The sequence below is a fragment of the Arachis ipaensis genome, chromosome B05, assembly GCF_000816755.2.
Source record: "Arachis ipaensis cultivar K30076 chromosome B05, Araip1.1, whole genome shotgun sequence".
Taxonomy (NCBI): Eukaryota; Viridiplantae; Streptophyta; class Magnoliopsida; order Fabales; family Fabaceae; genus Arachis; species Arachis ipaensis.
Window position 1 is genome coordinate 31,583,963 of NC_029789.2, and position 19,284 is coordinate 31,603,246.

A 19,284-nucleotide genomic window follows, 5' to 3' on the forward strand; every position below is an offset into this window, starting at 1 on the left:
TATAAGTATAATTAAATCAAAGGTAGGAATAGATGGTCAAGAGTACAAAATAATAAGCTCCTAACTCAGCCTACGAAGCTAAGGCTGGCCGAAAAATATTTACAACATATATACATAACCCAAAGCCCAAAAGACATATATTAAACCCTAGGGTCTCCATACACCTCTAAGAGGCACAAAAGCAAAAAGAGTTATGCGGAGAATTCTATATATATGAACATATATAAACTATACAAAATAAAGTCCCAGAATGCCCACTCCGCTGCAGAGCTCCAGACGCCTAGAGAGATGCCTCTCGACCTGCATCTGAAAACACAAAAATGTCTATATGGAATGAGAACCAAGGTTTCTCAGCATGGTAAAGGTGCCACACACATAAGATATAAGGTCCTGGGAATGCTAGAGGCAATCCTATAATGCCGACACTCTGATTTTAAAACTTAAAGAACTAAAGCAGAAACCAAGAATTAAGGTGGTTCTCTAAGGCTTTCTAAACTTAACCAATTCCTTAAATCTAACTAAAACTTACCTAAAACCCTAAATCTCTCCGCCTTCCCTCCGTTCCTCCATCTCCGGTGAAATTACAGAGACAAACAAACAGACAGTGGCACATACAGGTAGAATACAGGTAACACAGACAACAAATATAACAAATAACATATTATAATCACTTAGGCAATCTCAATTAATGCACAAGCAAGCAAAGCAAACAATGTGCACATGATGTATGCCTATCCTATGGCTGACGAGTCTCATCTGTTGGTTATAAAGCCAAACCCGACATGTCCGGCAGCTAACCCTAGACAGAACACCAAACACGGAGTAAGTGGGACAATGTCTCAACCCTTGCATCTTACCCACGTACCCAGAGCAGGGGACAACCTCACCACTGCCTCTTACCCAGGCGGTGTTATAGTTCTCAACCTAGAGCAAGTAGCGACAGAATTCCACCCTTGCATCTTACCCGGAGCTTTGAACTCTTAACCGGAGCAAGTAGATACACCACTGCATCTTACCTAGAAATCTTGTCTCTTACCCGGAGGCATAATGCAATCACATTCAATCTCATCATCATTAAAATTCATTCAAATCAACCACCATCACACCTTAAGGTCATCATCATTTTCAACCCATCTTTCACTCAATTGAAATTCATTTTTATCATCTTCATAATTTTATAAGTTTAGTTAACACTTTTCAAGCTTAAAATCGCCCCTTTACAATCATTAATTCATTACTCCACAACTTGCTTCACTCCCAAGTTACCTTCGCTTCCTAGCTTCCTCTTATTACTAGGCTTACTACTATGAACAAGTTTTAAAGGAATGAAAATAGAGGTTTAGAAGTTAAAAATTTAGCTTTAAAACACAAAACCTTGATTTGCTGAAATAGGGGCCACGCATATGCATGGGCCATGCATACGCATGGGCGTGCGACATTCCATGTTCGCGTATGTGAGATGCCCAACTCGGAAAGGTTGGTCGCATCGCGTGCAGGTGGTCGCGTATGCAACCCTTCAAAAACCATTGTTTGCATATGCAAACACACTGTTTGCGTATGCAAGATGCTAAACCAGAAGAGTTTGGTTGCATCGCGTGCAGTGATCGCGTACGCAAGCTGTGCAGAACAACAAAAATGCTGAATGCTGCAGAATTTTCAGTTTTACCCTCCGAACTTTCGACACACATAACTTTTTCGTTTTAAAACATTTTTCATCTATTCTTCGAACGATGTAAACCTCACAGACCTATTTTTCATATGAAATAGGTTTGAAATAATTTGGGGATTCGGAAGACGAGTTATGACTCACTGAAGTTCAGCCAAAAATTCGTTTTACACAAAAACCTCAAACTTCAATTTTTCACCAAAACAAGATTTTCACCCAACAATTCCAAGGTTCTACAAAACATTAAAACAATTAAAATTACCTTCTCCACATCCTCATTCTTTCCATAGCATACAACACATCATTTCAACTACTCCAATTCAACCATCCATATCCAAAATAACATTATACATTAATGAAACAACAATAATAATTCATATTCATAAATTCTCACTGCAACATCATCACCCACAAGCAATAACCATCAATCCATTCTCATACTCATTCAACATCCTTCAAAAATTTTACCAAGCATTAAGCACAATCATGCATTCCAACCTATCTATGGTCATCTAGGCTAAGTTTTCACAAGATATTATATATTAAATACGAGAAACCTAAACCATACTTTGGCCAATTTTCACGTATTATTCAAGGCAACCCCTTAGGCGAAAAGCAAGCCCTCAACACCAAAAACTCAGTTGTAGCACCCACCTAAGCTTCCACTTAAGCTTCCAACACATCTAATAGCTTCATATCACATATACATACACACCTAACACATTTCATAACATTTATATACCCAAAATTTAATATCCAACATACTCAATTAAGGAAAAATCTAGGGTTCTCAAGTTCTTACCTTACGCAAGCGTCAAATAAGGAAGAGTGAATTTTTTTCTCAAGCTAATTGGGTCCTGATACATCAAAGAAGTAAAATCTCAACAACACTCTAAGAATTTTCAAAAATTTGGGGGAAGGAGAGGTTGCGAGTGAAAATGGAAGTCCCTTACCAAATTGTGTACCGGGGTTTGTAGAGCTCGACGCCGTGGATGCGTGGCCACAAACGGTGCGGCGATCGGAGCTCAGAGCGTAAAGATATGGGTGTTTGAAATCAAGGCAAGGGTTTTGGGTTCTTCTTCCTTTCTCCAAAAATGTTTGCAGCGTGAATGAAGAGAAGGAGGAAAGGAAGTTGTATTCATTTAAGTGTTATTAGGTTGAATTGGGCCTTGGGCCCATTTTAGACCCAGTTCGTCCAGTTCGGCCCGTTCGGCTCAATCTTGGTCCAAATTCTTTGAAATTAATATCAAAATTCTTATTTTAATTAGCTCTATCATCTTTTACTATAAAATTTATATTTCTAATTTCCTTCATTAAAATTTAATTTATTAGTTAATTATTTGCTAATTTTACGGGGTTTACAGATAAAGTCTCAAAGAGTCCTCCTAGCATTAGCATTGTTGTTGTTGGTTGCTATGCTTTTTGGCTCAAGCTCCTCTTTAATTTTCTCTACTACCATCTTGCTTCTAGTTTGTTTTCTCTATCTTCAGAAGGTTAGCTCAATCTCAGGGTCATATAGAAGAGGCCACTGTTCTTGGTTATCCTGCATAAATACAAAACACAAAAAAAGTAGAATTTCCTACGTCAAAGTGAAGAAAATTTCATGTAAAATGAAAACTAAAAGAAAAACAAAAAAAATAAAGGTCTAATGTAAGCAATCAATTAACTGATTTGATGTCAATCTCAGTTAATTCCCGGCAATGGCGCCAAAAACTTGATGCAAAATTTTTCAAACCTAGAACTTGGCAAGTGCATCGAATGGTATCAAGTAATACCACAGTGAGTGGGTTATCATTCCCACGAGAATTAAAGGACTAAGCAACAATGATTAATTGATTATTATAATTAGACAAATCAAATAAACAGAGAAATGAGTGATTAAAAAAACAAACGTGTAAAAACAGAGGCAATAAAAGTAGCAAATAGTGAGTTGTAAACACAATGATGGTGAGAATATTAAGGTTTCAGAGATATTCACTCTTTAGAAAAATAATCCTTGTGTTCATTTAATTGAGGCATGCAATGATTAATCACAACAAATCATAAATAATCAATTTTCAATTCCTTAGAAATTTAATTTCTCTTTAACCTAATTAATCGATAATTCCTTAGTCAATTACTTAAGAAAAGAGGTGAAGCACAAAACAGATTTGGTTTCAAATAAGATTCAAGAATAGTCCTTAGGTTGAATTATATGTCACTTATCCAAACTAGTTCTAAATAATTGAAATTGAAAAGAAAGAATGATTTTCAATTGTTTTCTAATCCAAATTTTATGTCACTTATTCAGACTAGGACAATTGAAAATCCTACGTGTTGTACACTCTTTGAAACACTATTCCTTGTTAAATAAAAAAGTAGTGAGAAAGAGTTTTCAAACTAATTCTAATATTACTTTTTCCAAAACAATATTTAGAATTCAAAATAGAGTTAGAATATTTTTCAACAATTCCAAATCTTTAGGGATGAAAAACAAAAAGTCAATCATGAAATAGATTAAATCATAAACCTCAAATATAGTAAAACACTTAGATTAATAATCCATAAAAAGATGAATAGAGCTCCTAACTTTAATAGAGGAGATTAGTTGCCCATGATCAAAAGAAAACCTAGAATTATGAATTGTAAAAACTACTGAAGAATGAGAGGAGAAGAGGGCTCACGTATGTGTCTCATTTCCTTATATATGTTATATTAAAACCTAAAATTCAAAATTCAAAAACAAAATTAAACTAAAACAGAATCAAATCTAACTAGTTAATATTTTTCTTCTCAAGTCAAGCTTTAGATCCTTCTCCAATTGATCTTCAATCAATGCTAAATGACATGAGGCTTGTGCCTAATCTTTAATCTCTAATTTAAACTTAAAGGCTTAGAGATTAGTGAAAAAAAATCAAGAAACCTTGGAGGGTGAAAGGTCCATGCATTGGACACAAGAGAACACGTCCAACGTGGCTTGAAATTGATCACTGGAGGTGCAATGATTAAGGCATGTTAGACGCAGCTCACACACATTAGACATGCCTTGAGGAGGCTTGATAGTGAGTTAGACGTGCCACTAGGCACGTCGAACACAAGGGTTGGAGGTGAGCCCTTGGGAGGGAGCTCCAAAGGCATGTTGGATGTGAAGCTTGAGTGAGTCACTAGAGGGTGCCACCAAATGGCACGTTGGACGTGCCCTTCTTTGAGTTCAACGTGAGATTCTTTTGGCTTATTGGAGGACAGGTATAAATGGCACGTTGGACATGCCAAGAGGCATGTTGGACGTTCTATAAGGTTTTCATCTCAGGGGTCTTTCTGTTCAGGTCCATAAACCTTGCTGTTTGATCCAGCACCCATTTTGTTTGCTCCAACACCTATTTTATTTGCTCATTTCTATTGACTTTCCTCTAATTTCTCCTATAGCAAATGAATTTAAACTAACTCAAAGTAATACTCATTAAATCATGAAATCATTACTTAATTAACAAGAATACTTAGCTTATTGAATGAATTTCTAAAGGAAAAACAACTAAAGATGTGGCTGCAGCAAGTATACATCATTTATGACAATAATTATCGCAAGATCCAATCTAGTTTCAATAGGGGAGCTTTGATGGAGAATTTATTGTCAATCTAGAATTTCTCAATAGAATTTCATTGCAAGCATAATCCAAACCGATGAGTAACCCTCAATCAAAGTTTAAAAGGTTGTCACAATACAAACCAAAATAATCGGGAGTAGAATTCCAGGTCGTTCTCCCTAGGAATTGCAATCAAGTGCTCAATTATTGGCTATGAGAAAAATCGGGGGATTGATAACAAGAGACAAGAAATGTAAATAACAAGAAATTAAATAATCAAATATTAACTAAATGTTCAAAGCAATTAAAATAAGGCAGTTAAAGAAATCAACTAAGAAAGATCTTGGCAAGGGTTGATGGTCAAGGATCACTATCCTTGTTACTAACCACAACATGATGATTACAAGGATCAATCCCACTTTTTCATGAACATTTGAAGAAAGTCAAATGGGCTTAATTAATCCTAATCCATAAGTCCTAGCCAACTCACTAATTAACTTAGTAAAAGACTAGTGTCAATAGAAACAAGACCAATTAAGATTTTCAAATTATCAATCACTTGGGGATTAGTAACTTAAGGTTAGCCAAGTTACCAACCCAAGCCGAGAATACAAAATTTTACTCTAAAACTAATTCAAGCATTTTATCAAACAATTGGCATGCATAAAAAGGAAAAACATGGTAAATTGCAATAATAATAAAATCTAAGCTACCAATTGCAAGAGAATAATAATAATAATAATCCAAACAAGCATTAAGGAAATATAAAATCTCAAATTGCATTAAAAGAAATTGAAATTAACAAGAGTATTTATAAAACTAAAGAGGAAAAAACTAAGAAATTAACAAGAGAAACTAAGAGAATTAAGATGCTAGAACAATAAAAAGTAAGGAAAACTAAGTTAAAACAAGATTAAAACCTAAATCTAAGGAGAAATTAAACTAGGGAACCCTAAATTCTAGAGAGAACTTGGAGCTTCTCTCTCTAGAATTGGCCTAAAACATAATGTAAAATTAAAACTATGACTACTTGGTTCATTCACCCCTCAATTCCTAGTTTAATAGCATCAGAAATGGGTTGGATTGGATCCAAAATACTCCAGAAATTGCCCCTCATGTGTTTCTTTAATAAAGCACGTTTTTGGTGTCTCACGTATGCGAGTATTTAGCTTTCTAATGCCACTGGAACCGCCTCATTCGTAGCTCCATAGCTCAAGCTATGGTTACTTTAGTACGAAGAGGTCAGAGCTGATAGCTTTACACATTCTTTATTTCTTCATGAATTCTCCACTTTTGCATGCTTTTTTCTTACTTCTTCAATCCATACTTGCCTTGTAAACCTGAAGTCACTTCAACAAATACATCAAGGCATCGAATGGGATTAAAGTGAATTAAATCTAGTACTTTAAAGGCCTAAAAAATATGTTTTTACTCTTAAGCACAATTAAAAAAGAATTCACAAAACGATGCTATTTTAATGAATAAATGTAGGAAAAGTTGATAAAACTCACTCAATTCAATCCAAAATAAACCACAAAATTATGGTTTATCAAACTTCCCACACTTATACATAGCATGTTCTCATGCAAAACCAAGAAAGATACAAGAAAGGGGTATAAATTTTATTCGATGCAAACTATCTAAATGCACTCTATCTAAATGCATGCACTACTTGGTCAAAATAAATCAATTTTTAAAAATACATATATGAACATAAGGGCTAAAGTAAACACAACCAAATCAAATTCACAATTGAATTGAGTCATAGAAAAGAATTTATAAACTTGTAAGATAAGAAATAATCATAGGTGGAAACATAGAATTAAGCAATCAAATTCCTCACCGGATGTATATACTCTCTAATCGCTCAAGTATTTAGGGTTGATTCACTCAATTATCTTCTAATCTTGTTTTTCAAGATTTATTTTTCATCTAATAATCAACAATTATTTAATGCATGCGTACAAGTATCATGAGGACTTTTTCAAGGTTGTAATGTGGTTAGGGTAGAGGTAAGGATGCATATGGTCAAGTGAGTTTGAAATTTGAATCTTTGATTAACTTAAACTCTCACCTAATACATATAACAACCTATATAATTCAAATGTAAACCTAACTACCCATTCTTCACTTTTTCACACACTCATGCATTCTTTTCAATTCACATCCCATAGGCATTATTCTTGTCACGTTTCGTTGGGGTATTTTGTCCCCTTCTTATTGCTTTCTTTTTCTCTTTTTTGCTTTTTTTTCTTTCTCTTCTTTTTATTTTTCTTTTTGTCTTTTTATCTTTTTTTTTTCAAAATGAAATATATACAAAAGTATCAATGCATATGGTTTAAACATTTAATGCATGAATATTTACCCAATTCCCAAGATCTTCAACAAAAATACAAAAATACACTTTTATCTCTACAAATATTCCCAAACTTTTCCACACTTAAATGATACACACTGTCACTAGTCTAAGCTAATCAAAGATCAAAACTAAGGACATTTATTGTTTTTCACTTAGGGGTAGTGATGTGCTAAAATAAATAACAAAAGGGGATTAAAATAGACTCAAAATTAGTTAACAAAAGTGGATAAAAGAGTAAGGCCATTTGGGCAAGTGAGCGCAAATGAAATAAAGGCCTCAATTATATAAATGCAGTCATATACAAAATAACGGACATAAAGAATCAAACAAATCAAAGATTACAATCATAGAAAGAGAATAACACACACAAGAATGAAAATAGTGGTTATATGATGTAACCACACAATTAGGCTTAAAACTCACAAGGTTGTGTGTTCTAGCTCTAAACTATGTTCCACAATATATAATTCAAGCAAGTTTTATGAAAAATATTTTAACTCAAATCAATTTTGGAATGCCCTATAGATAAATTCTTTGAAAAATCTTATTATTTTGACTAAGTTTATTATATTTATGCATATATGAAAAGAAATACAATAAACTAAGAAAAATGCAATTGAAGCTCTAAAATATATACAAACTAAGAAAAATGCAACTAAGAATTAAAAAAAAATGTGAAAGTGTTTGGAATTAGAATTTTTCACCCAAGATTGGCCGATTGGTCGGACAACCTCCCACACTTAAAAGTTTGCACCGTTCTCGGTGTATATGAAGTCAAGCGGAGTGGAAGGAGTCGTCATCACACCACCTTTAGCTGGTGGGTCATCCGGCTGCTGCATATTCTTTCTTCTGCTTCCCTTTTTGCTTATGGTGACTCATCCTGAGAAACATAAAACAGACTAAAGTAAGATGAGTAAATTTAAAAACAAAAAAGCATATATTGTTGGAATGAGGTAATGATCACTAAAACGAAGTGAGTTAATCAGTTTGTGATAATAAGAAAAATAATGTTTGAATTCTAAATTGTGCGCGATTTAGAACACACACACTAGCATTGAAAGCTATGTCACAATTACACAAAAGAAGCATGAACTTCACTCATTCTAGTGTGCTTGAGATACTTTAAAGGAAACTTGTAGGTTAAGATAAAGAAACAAGTAATAAAGAAGCATAAAAGCATTTAAGTAATAATCAAGCAATTGTGAAATGGATAATGCACGAAAATTGGTTGATGTGCAAGAAAACTTAATGAATCAAATGAAATATGAAACTTACACATCAATCAATGACACACTTTGAATTTGATTTGCATAACCTAATTGACATAAAGTGAGAAACATGGGTGCTATGCAACTTAGTAAAAGAGAGATATAAGATGAGATCAATCACATAGCAAGCATGGTCTACAAAGTTTAAAAAGCTCAAAAAGATGCCACTAGGTAAGCTTACGATCTAATTTCACAATTTCACAATCTCAATGCATCAACTAGGTGATGTAAATAAAAATCAATCATAAACAAGTATCACCTAACCAAAAATTGCATCAAATACATACAATTACCTAACAAGAGATAGAGAATTCAAATTACATTGTGGCTAAATACAACATGCAATTTAAAAATCTAAAAGAATTTCTGAAGGCATTTTTTTTATAAGTACTTGGTATGCACAAAATTAAGCATAAAGAATTCAATAACAAGCAACAAAGTATAACCTCAATAAAGAAATACAACAATAAACATTAACAATAATGATGCTAAAATAGGAACATGTCAGTAAGCAGCAGCAATATCTCAGCACAATCAGCAAATCAAATTATTAATCCAACACTTTTCATCTAATCTAACCTATCCTAATAACCACCTTGTGCACTAAAACAGAAAATTAAACAGAAAAGAGATGAGAAGAGTGCTACGGTGCTATGATGTCGCCGAAGCCAGAAGCGGCAGGCGTGAGTCGCCGGAGGCGGTGAACGGATATAGTGGTGGGTGGTAATTGGTGATGAAAAAAGAGTATGAGAAAGAGATGGGAAAGGGAAGAACGGTGTGCGAATAAGGGTTCGCAAAAATGGGAGAATTTTTTTTAACTCTCGCATACGCATCCGTAGCACCGTGTACGCGGTAATCAGCCACTGCCTCTCGCTCTTGCATATGCGGAAGGGTGCCGCGTACGCAATATGGTCCTTAAAGGTATGGACACGTACGCAATAATGGTGTCCTATTTTTCCAAATTTTTCACACTTCCTACAACATTTTAAGCCTATTAAACACCCAACAACATACTAAGGCATCACCACGTTATTAAACAAGCTAAACTACCAATTAAGCTAAGCAAATCTAACTAAAAAATGGAAATTAAACCTATTTACCAATATATACAAAAGAGAAAAGTGAAAAGATGTTACCATGATGGGATGTATTTCACCTAACACTTTTGTTTATTGTCCTTAAATTGGACGATTGGGGATGCCCTTGCTATAGTGGCTTATGCTTGAATTCTTTCTTGAATCCCATCAATGTTTGCATTTCTAATAACCTCTGGGATCCCAAATTATGCGTACCAAGCTTCCAAGAAATCTCAAGCAAGTAGTAAGACCACAAGATTGATGATTGTTGTAACACCCTAATTAGCCTAAACCTTATCTCGCGTCGTAAAGCAAAGGTTAATCAGAACTTATGACAGTTCTAAGCTTTACATAATATAAGTATAGAAGGAATAGTATACTCCAGAAGCTTGATGAAACATATAGCTCAAAAACAGGATTTCAAAGCGCAAAATGTACTATCGAAGATTCTATCTTAAAACACAAGAAACAAACGAGATATAACAAAAGAATAGTATATAATATCATAGAAATCTAGCCTCGACTCGCGGAGTTTAAGCCGGCTAGCCATATACAGGTATACAGAACCATACAAAAACCTAACAGTTTAAAAATAGCTTATACAAGTTTTTCTCTCAAATACATGCCTCTAGGCAGAACAAAATACAAAAGGAGAGATGTATAAACAAGATGAAACAAAAAGACTCCAAAAGAATCCAGGATCCTCCGCTTCTGTCACCATCCACAGCAACTCACCGAGGTGGGTTGCGACCTGCATCTGAAAAACATAACAAAGATATGGTATGAGAACCGGAGGTTCTCAGTATGGTAACAGTGCCCAGTAATGTAAGATATAAGACCCCGGGACGCCAAAGGCAATCCTAAGCTCCATATCTGTCACAAGATTCAAACTTAAAGCATTCTAAAACAAATAAACATAATTATTTCCACCTTAACATAAATAAATAGGGTTATCTATCCTATGAGATTTCTATTCTAAACAAGCACCACTGTCCCACAGCCTTCACCAACCTATCCTCCATGCGATCCCATCGCCACCGCCTTCTGAACCTCCTCAATCCCAGTAGAAAGCACAGGTAATATACAATACAAGTAAAGTACAAGCAGAAGCATATAAGGCAATTAATTCAGATAGCAAGTAAGCATGTTATTCAATTAGGCAAGCTATTATAAGTAAACAAAGCATACAAGCAGATAGAAAATGCATATGATGAATGCCTGCCCTACTGGCTGTGATATCACATTGTCGGTTCAACTGCCAACCCGATACATCTCCATAGAGACGTCGCCCTTCGGATTTTTCATATGGGAACCCCCGAGATATAGTGCCCGGATCACTGTCCAGGTACCGGCGCCTGCTCGCCTATAGATCCGAAGGGATGCGAGCGGGATCTATTGCCACTGACCTCACATCTAAGCGCAAGTGGGACAAACCACCGTTCTTACGCCGCCACCGCTACCTCGAACAGGCGGGATCCAACCTCAGCCCCTGCCCGGGCGCATAGCGTCTCATAATATCAGAAAATCATTATTTCAGTGGTTTTCAAAAAGTATTTTTCAGTATACAGAGATCCATCACCTCAATCCGAGTCCCCGACTCATCTCAACCACTGTCCATTCATAACTTAGTTTCCAAATATCAAAAGTTCATTATTCCTCATCTCATATACCAATCATCCTTCACCTAACGTCAAACCCCTTATCAGCACACAAGAAACCTAGGCCTCCGTTTTCTAATTTATCTTAAAATCATGTACTAGAACCCTTAAGTTATATCCCATGTTCCAATACCCAAACTAGGCCCAAAAGTCTCAAAAATGGTGTTAAATAAGCTTACAACCTTGTTGGGAAGGTAGAATAGTTGAAAAATAAGCAAAATTTAAGAAACAGGACGTGTGCGTGCGCACGTTCAAGAAATTTTTCAGAGTGTGTGTACGCACAGGTGTCAAAACTCAAAATGGTCTGTTCACTCGCACGACCTGTGCCAGCGCCCCCAACAGACTAACCTTCCCGACGTGTGCATCCGCACAGACCTGTGCGTCCACACAGGTTGAAGTTTCTCCTTGGATATATGCGCGCACAAGCTGTGCTAGCGCTGCGAACAGAATGCACTTCCCTGCCTGTGCGTGGGCACAGGTGTGTGTGCGTCCGCACAGGTTGAAATTCTTGCAGGGTGTGTGTCCGCACGAGAGTGTGTGCCCGCACATATCAGTAATCATGAAATTCTGCAACTTTGCAAAATTTTAGATTTTTAACACCAACTTTAAATGATCATAACTTCCTCTACAAAATTCCAATTTTCACAAACTTTATATCGATTTAAAGGGTTTTCAAAGATCTTTAATTCTAAATAAATTTCACCCAATTTTAAAAACCGAGGCAAAAGTTATGATCAGACAAAGTTCATTAAAAACCAACTTTTATCCAAAATCACCATTTCCACAATCTCTCATATAACACAACCAAAACCATACCAAAATTCCATTCTTCACCACAATCCACACTACATGTCATATTACACCAATTTCACTACATTTTCCTTCACTTTTCATCATCCTCAACCTCAACATCAATATATCACATTACAACCAATCTTATTAACAATTTACCTACTACATTACCAAACCATCAACATTGACATATATCATCACAAATCACTTCTCAACTCCACAAATCACTCATCATCATTATATCACTATCAATGAACATAATCCAACTCAACAATCATCAATTCATTATAAATCACCACATACCATCATTTAACAACTCAACAACCATTTAAATTCAAACCTATCTTATGGGTCACTAGCCTAAGTGTCAATGAATATTATATACTACATAGAGGAAACCGAAACCATACCTTGGCCGATCCCCAATATGCACCAAACCCCAAATTGAGCCCAAGATAAGCTTTCAAGCACAATCTAAGCCACCAAGAATCTCCAACAAGCATCAACAAGCTCCAAACATCACCATAAACAAGCTATATGTACATAAACCATCATAAATCAACCTAGGGCTCATTATAATTGAAATTTCACAAGAGTTTCAATGCCTCTTACCTTGCCCAACAGTTTTGGAAGCCAAAACCAACATCAATCAAAGGCTAGAGTGTACCTAAACACCCAAAAAATCACAAAACCTCACTTAGTCAAAACCCTAATGAAATCCGAAATTTTAGAGAGCAGAACTGGAAGGATTTCGAGCTTATCTCTAGAGTTTCTTGGATGGATTTTGTAGAGCTCTTCACAAGGAACGTGTAGCCGCTGACGACACGAAAATCGGAGCTCTATAGCTCAAGATATGACCTTGAGAAGCTCTATGTGAATGGTGTTAATGGAGTCTCCTTTCTCCTTCTCTTCTTAGCTGGTGGTGTGTGTTAGTGAGTGTGTTGTGGATGATGGGTTCACTTAATGAACCCTTTTATATGTTGGGCTTGGGCCCGGTCCAACTCGTTAGCGTTTTTAGCCCGTTTGGCCCAACTTCGGGCCAAACCTTTAAAATTAATGCCCGGTTTTCTATTTTAAATGTTTTTCTAAGGTTTTTGACTGTTTCAACTTTTCCTCATGCGGTACCAGGCAGACTTGAACCGATTGAACCGGTTCAACTGTCGGTTCGCGGTTTTTACGGTTTTTCGCAGAAAGCACACTTTCTGACTCAGAAAAATCCACTGAGTCTAAAAATCACCTTTAAATCCTCAAATTCTCACTCTAACTTTTTGAAGTCTAATTAGGGCAATTAATCACTTAATTAATCGGTTGATTAGTTGCGGTTCTTATAATTGTTGATGTGTATTCCGGGGTCCCAAACCTTATTTCTGAACACTGTTTCTTCTTGATCTTCATGCTTCCATTCAGGTGACAAAATTCTTGAATTCTCCTTAGAACTCCTAATCCTCATCCTAAATCCATTGAATTGAGCTTCACTCCACCTTTGGACCCCAAAGTTTGAGCTTCCCTCAACCATGCACCTTGATTCTAGTTGCCAAACAATATCCAACTCTTTCTTACTTTCTAACCTACAAAGAGCTCTAAGTTGACCAACTGTTTCCAATAAAGCATATTGATATGGGTCAAGGAAATTAAAGGATGAAATGATGACCCGTTCAATTTGTAATATGGATGGTAATTTAGCAAGGGAGATATCCAATGGCTTTGTCAATGTAAGCTTCACTCCCTTTGACTCCTCCTTGATAACTTTCACCTCTTGATAACTTTTTTCAATTTTCACTTGTTTGTCAATTTCTTCCAACTCTTTCTCATTGATCAAAATATGTCTTGGGGTTGTGCACATTTTTCCTCAACATCGATTTCACATCCAATGGAAGAAGTTTTAACAAGATCACTACTATTACTTGTTAGTGTGGAATTGTCTTTAATGATGAAACTTGCCTCTTACTCAACTTCTCCTAAATCTTTAACTATTTCTTCATCTTCAAGGATCTCCACTTCCTCCATTTGTTGTAATACATATGTCCCCTCCTCATTCTCCAATTGAGATTCTAAAATCTCTTTCATACTCCGCTCTTCGGTTGATTTTCCACATTTGGCAATGGTGCCTTGATTGCATTAGCGTTGTAAGGTTAAACACGCTAAAGTTTTTGCTAAGGAAGCAATGATAGCGTTGTGCCTCTCTTGGGATTCTTGGAGGAAACTTGTTGAAGATTGGAAAGGTTCTTCCATAGAGGGTTGTAGTGGAGAAGATGGTTGATAGTGTTGGGGGTATCCATCATATATGGGAGGTGATGGTTCAAGAGATTGTGGGAGTAATGATGTTGGAGTGGTGGTGGTTCAACGGGTGCTCGTTCATAATGGTCACAAGGGTGTGCATAAGGAAGATATGGATTTAGATCGTGTAGAGGTAATTGGTGGAAATGGGATGTGGATTGAGAGTATGGTGGTTGAGGACTATGTTGAGAGTATGGTGCATGGAATGATGGTGGTTGAGGGACATAATCATTACAAAAATCACCATATCCATTGGATTGATATGCACCATAGGAGGTGTTGCAATCATAGTAGCGCGGATGAGGAGGTTGCCATGATGATAGCCCATATGGATGTGCCTCCCTTCTCAAGAATTCTTTCCTCCCATAATGTGAGCCATTATTGAAGTTTTCGTTACCTACGATATAGTTCTGACCATATCCAAAACCACAAGGATGAAAATTCATATGAAAAAGAGAAAATTAAAACAAAGAATACCAAAAAGCAAAGAAAAAGCAAACTCTTAACTACTAGCAAAACCAAAAAATAACCAAAAAGTAAGCTATTCACAATATTTACATATTTACAATAGCTAATAATAACACCATTGCAAAGTCTCCGACAACGGTGCCAAAAACTTGATGGAGAGATTATTGTGGGTCTAGAATTTCTCAATAGAATTTCGTTGCAAGTATAGTCCAAACCGACGAGTAACCCTCAATCAAAGTTTAAAAGGTTGTCACAATACAAACCAAAATAACTGGGAGTAAAATCTCGGGTCGTTCTCCCTATAAATTACAATCGAGTGCTCAATTATTGGCTATGAGAAAAATCGGGGGATTGATAGCAAGAGAAAAGAAATGTAAATAACAAAAAATTAAAGAAGCAAATATTAACTAAATGTTCAAAGCAATTAAAATAAGGCAGTTAAAGAAATCAACTAAGAAAGATCTTGGCAAGGGTTGATGGTCAAGAATCACTATTCTTGTTACTAACCACAACATGATGATTATAAGGATCAATCCCACTTTGTCATCCCGAACATTGGAAGGAAGTCAAATGGGCTTAATTAATCCTAATCCATAAGTCCTAGCCAACTCACTAATTAACTTAGTGAAAGACTAGCGTCAATAGAAACAAGACCAATTAAGATTTCCAAATTATCAATCACTTGGAGATTAGTAACTCAAGGTTACCCAAGTTACCAACCCAAGCCAAGAATACAAAATTTTACTCTAAAACTAATTCAAGCATTTTATCAAACACTTGGTATGCATAAAAGGAAAAACATGGTAAATTACAATAATAATAAAATCTAAACTACCAATTGCAAGAGAATAATAACAATAATCCAAACAAGTATCAAGGAAATATAAAATATCAAATTGCATTAAAAGAAATTGAAATTAACAAGAGTGTTTATAAAACTAAAGAGAAAAAAATAAAAAATTAACAAGAGAAATTAAGAGAATTAAGATGCTAGAACAATAAAAAGTAAGGAAAACTAACTTAAAACAAGATTAAAACCTAAATCTAAGGAGAAATTAAATTAAGAAACTCTATATTCTAGAAAGAAGTTAGAGCTTCTCTCTCTAAAATTGGCCTACAACATAATGTAAAACTAAAACTATGACTACTTGGTTCATTCTCCCCTCAATTCCTGGTTCACAAAACTATGCTATTTTAATTAATGAATAAATATAGAAAAAGTTGATAAACCCACTCAATTTAATCCAAAATAAACCACAAAATTGTGGTTCATCAAGCTTAAAGCTTTACTCATGGCGCATGAAGAGTTATTATAGAAGCATAAGAAACCTGAAAGCTTTGTTCAAGCTCACTTTGGCTCATACGCAATCTTTTCAACAATTCACTTGAGGTGGTTTTCAATGAGGCAAAGGTTTTAACAGGCTCGCTGGCAGAGTAATGCAGTCTCAATTTTAAGGTAATGGAAGAAAATCTTTATGATCACAACCTCAATGTCAAGTTTGTAATAAGATTAGACACACAGTAATTTCTTGTTGTAACATGTACGATTTAGGATTTAGAAGAGCAAATCAGAAACCACTTCAGTATCATGAAGTCCAGGAGCAAATCTTTCATATTATAGTAACTTGAACGAAGTATAATCTGCAACACCTTTAACATTCCAAGATCCTAATTGGTATCAAAACTCGGGCGCAACTCATCATATGATGGCTGATGTTGAAAATTTCAAGAGAAATATGAATATGCTGGCTCAAAGAAAGTTATAATCAGTAATGTGGTTCAGGTTTCCAATTAGCCATATTGGAAAATTTTATTCTTACGTCAAATCTTAGTACAAAAATGTTCTTCCTTACTATTCTTGTGCCTCAAATTTTTAAGAATTTATTGAATGTTTATCAATTTGCTAGAGATAATAGAGTCGTATTAAAATTTCATGATGATTGTTGTCTTATCAAATGCAAGGTTTTCAAGAAGGTCATACTCTAAGGAATATTTGATAAAAGTCTGTACAAGTTTTTTAAGTGCTCGTCCATGATTAACCTAGACACTTTATGATAACTCACTCCATGAATGGAATCTTTAAGCACAAAATGTTTTAAGCCTGCCCCACTTACAGTACATGAATCACTAAGAATATCTCATTAGAAGCAGGCAACGGATGATGAGTATGACACATTAATGAGAACTCAGACTTGGCAATTAGTACTACTTCCTAAAGAGAGAACTTCAATTAGTTGTAAATGTGTGTTTTTTGAGTCAAATACAACTCAGATGGCTCCCTTCAAAAGTATAAAGCCCATTTAGTAGCACAAGGATTTAGTCAACGACTTGGTATGTACTTTAAGGAAACATTCATTAGACTTATTCTTTCTCTGACAAGGTCATTTGATTGGCAAATAAGGCAGTTGGATGTTAATAACGTGTTTTTGAATGGGGACTTAACTGAAGAGGTTTATATAAAGCAACCGTCTGGCTATAAGGTTGACTCAACTAACTTGATTTGTAAACTAACCAAGTCACTTTATGGGTTGAAGCAGAACTTATCGAGTTTGGTATGTTAAGGCTTTGCAGTAGATACTTTATTTTTCACTCAGGTGAACAATGGTACTATCACATATCTCCTTGTGTATGTCGATATCATTGTGACAGGAAATTTAGAATCATAGATTGAAGGTATAATCAACTAACTTAGCTCCTTTTTTGCTTTAAAGGACATGGACAATCTCAACTATTTCCTTGGGTTAAAAGTTACTCATATAGAAAATGGGGGCTTATTTTTGTGTCAATCAAAATATGTTGGAGAGATATCATATTGCGTCAATTGATTTTGTTAATTTATGCAATCACCTTTTGAAGCTCACTACTGAAAAGTAGCTAAAAGAGTTCTTTGTTACATAAGTAGCACTGCAGACTTTGTAGATATAACTCTCCAAAGATTTTAGCCTCAGATTCTCAGTGACTCTGGTTGAGGTTCTGATCAAGATGATCGCAAATCCACCAATGGATTTTGTGTCATTCTAGGTCTAAATTTGATTTCTTGGTCTGCAAAAAAGCAACATGTTATCACAATGTCCAGCATCAAGACAGAGTACAGGAAAGTTGCTGATGCTGTCACTGAGGCCATGTCCATTAAGAATTTATTAAGTGCAGTTCAAATGCCACTTCAATCCCCACCATTATACATTGTGATAACCTTAATGCATTTATGTTAATTGCCAATCCTGTTCTGCATTCCAAATCGAAGCATGTGGAGCTTGATGTTTATTTTGCAAGGGATCTAGTGATAAAAGGGAAAGTCAGGGTCATCCACATCCAACACTGCAACAAGTTGTAGATATATTTACCAAACCAATCTCTTTTATATTGTTTGAAGATTTTTGTAGCAATCTCAAGCTTGTACGAAAGCCAATCCTTCAATTGAGAGGAGATGAAAGAAATAAGAGAGAGAAAGTCATTGAGTATGTTGGTAGTTAGTTAAGCATCATAATTAGTTAGTGGTCAGTGAGTTAGTTACAAAGCTTACTCAATAGTAGCTCATACATCTCATGTAGTGTAGGTCCGTGTATATATATAACTCTATAAGCTCAGTCTCATTTAGTTAATGATGAGTACATTCTTTTTTCTCTCACTCAAACTCTATGTTCTCTAAATCTCTCTTTAAACTTTCACATTTTGTTTGATATTTTTACACCTAGATTTTCTTACTTCCTTTTATAATTTTTTTTAAACAAAAGAGAATGCGCTTTGCCCACACACACATGTTCAGAAACAACGAATATTAATGAACATCAAAGTAAAAAGTACCAACCCAACTGTTGTCCTTTTTTTAGAATGACAACATGACTCTTAATAAAAAAAAATAGGTCCACTTTAACTTCTGTCCTAATTTCTGTAAGATAACGTAGTCTTTTTGTCAATACCACCATTATCTATTAACAAAAGTCGCTGACATGTCACATTAACATATGTTAAGTGCTAATATGAAATGAACAAAAACCTATTTGTCTCACAATCCAAATTGGTCAAGAACTTAGTTGTTTCTGTTCATTTAAATAAAACAACGTCGTTTTAACATTAAATTGTTCACGAACCTATTTGTTAAGGATCTATTTTTCCTAAAAAAGTTTTATTCGATATTTTTTCAAATTAAATATTTG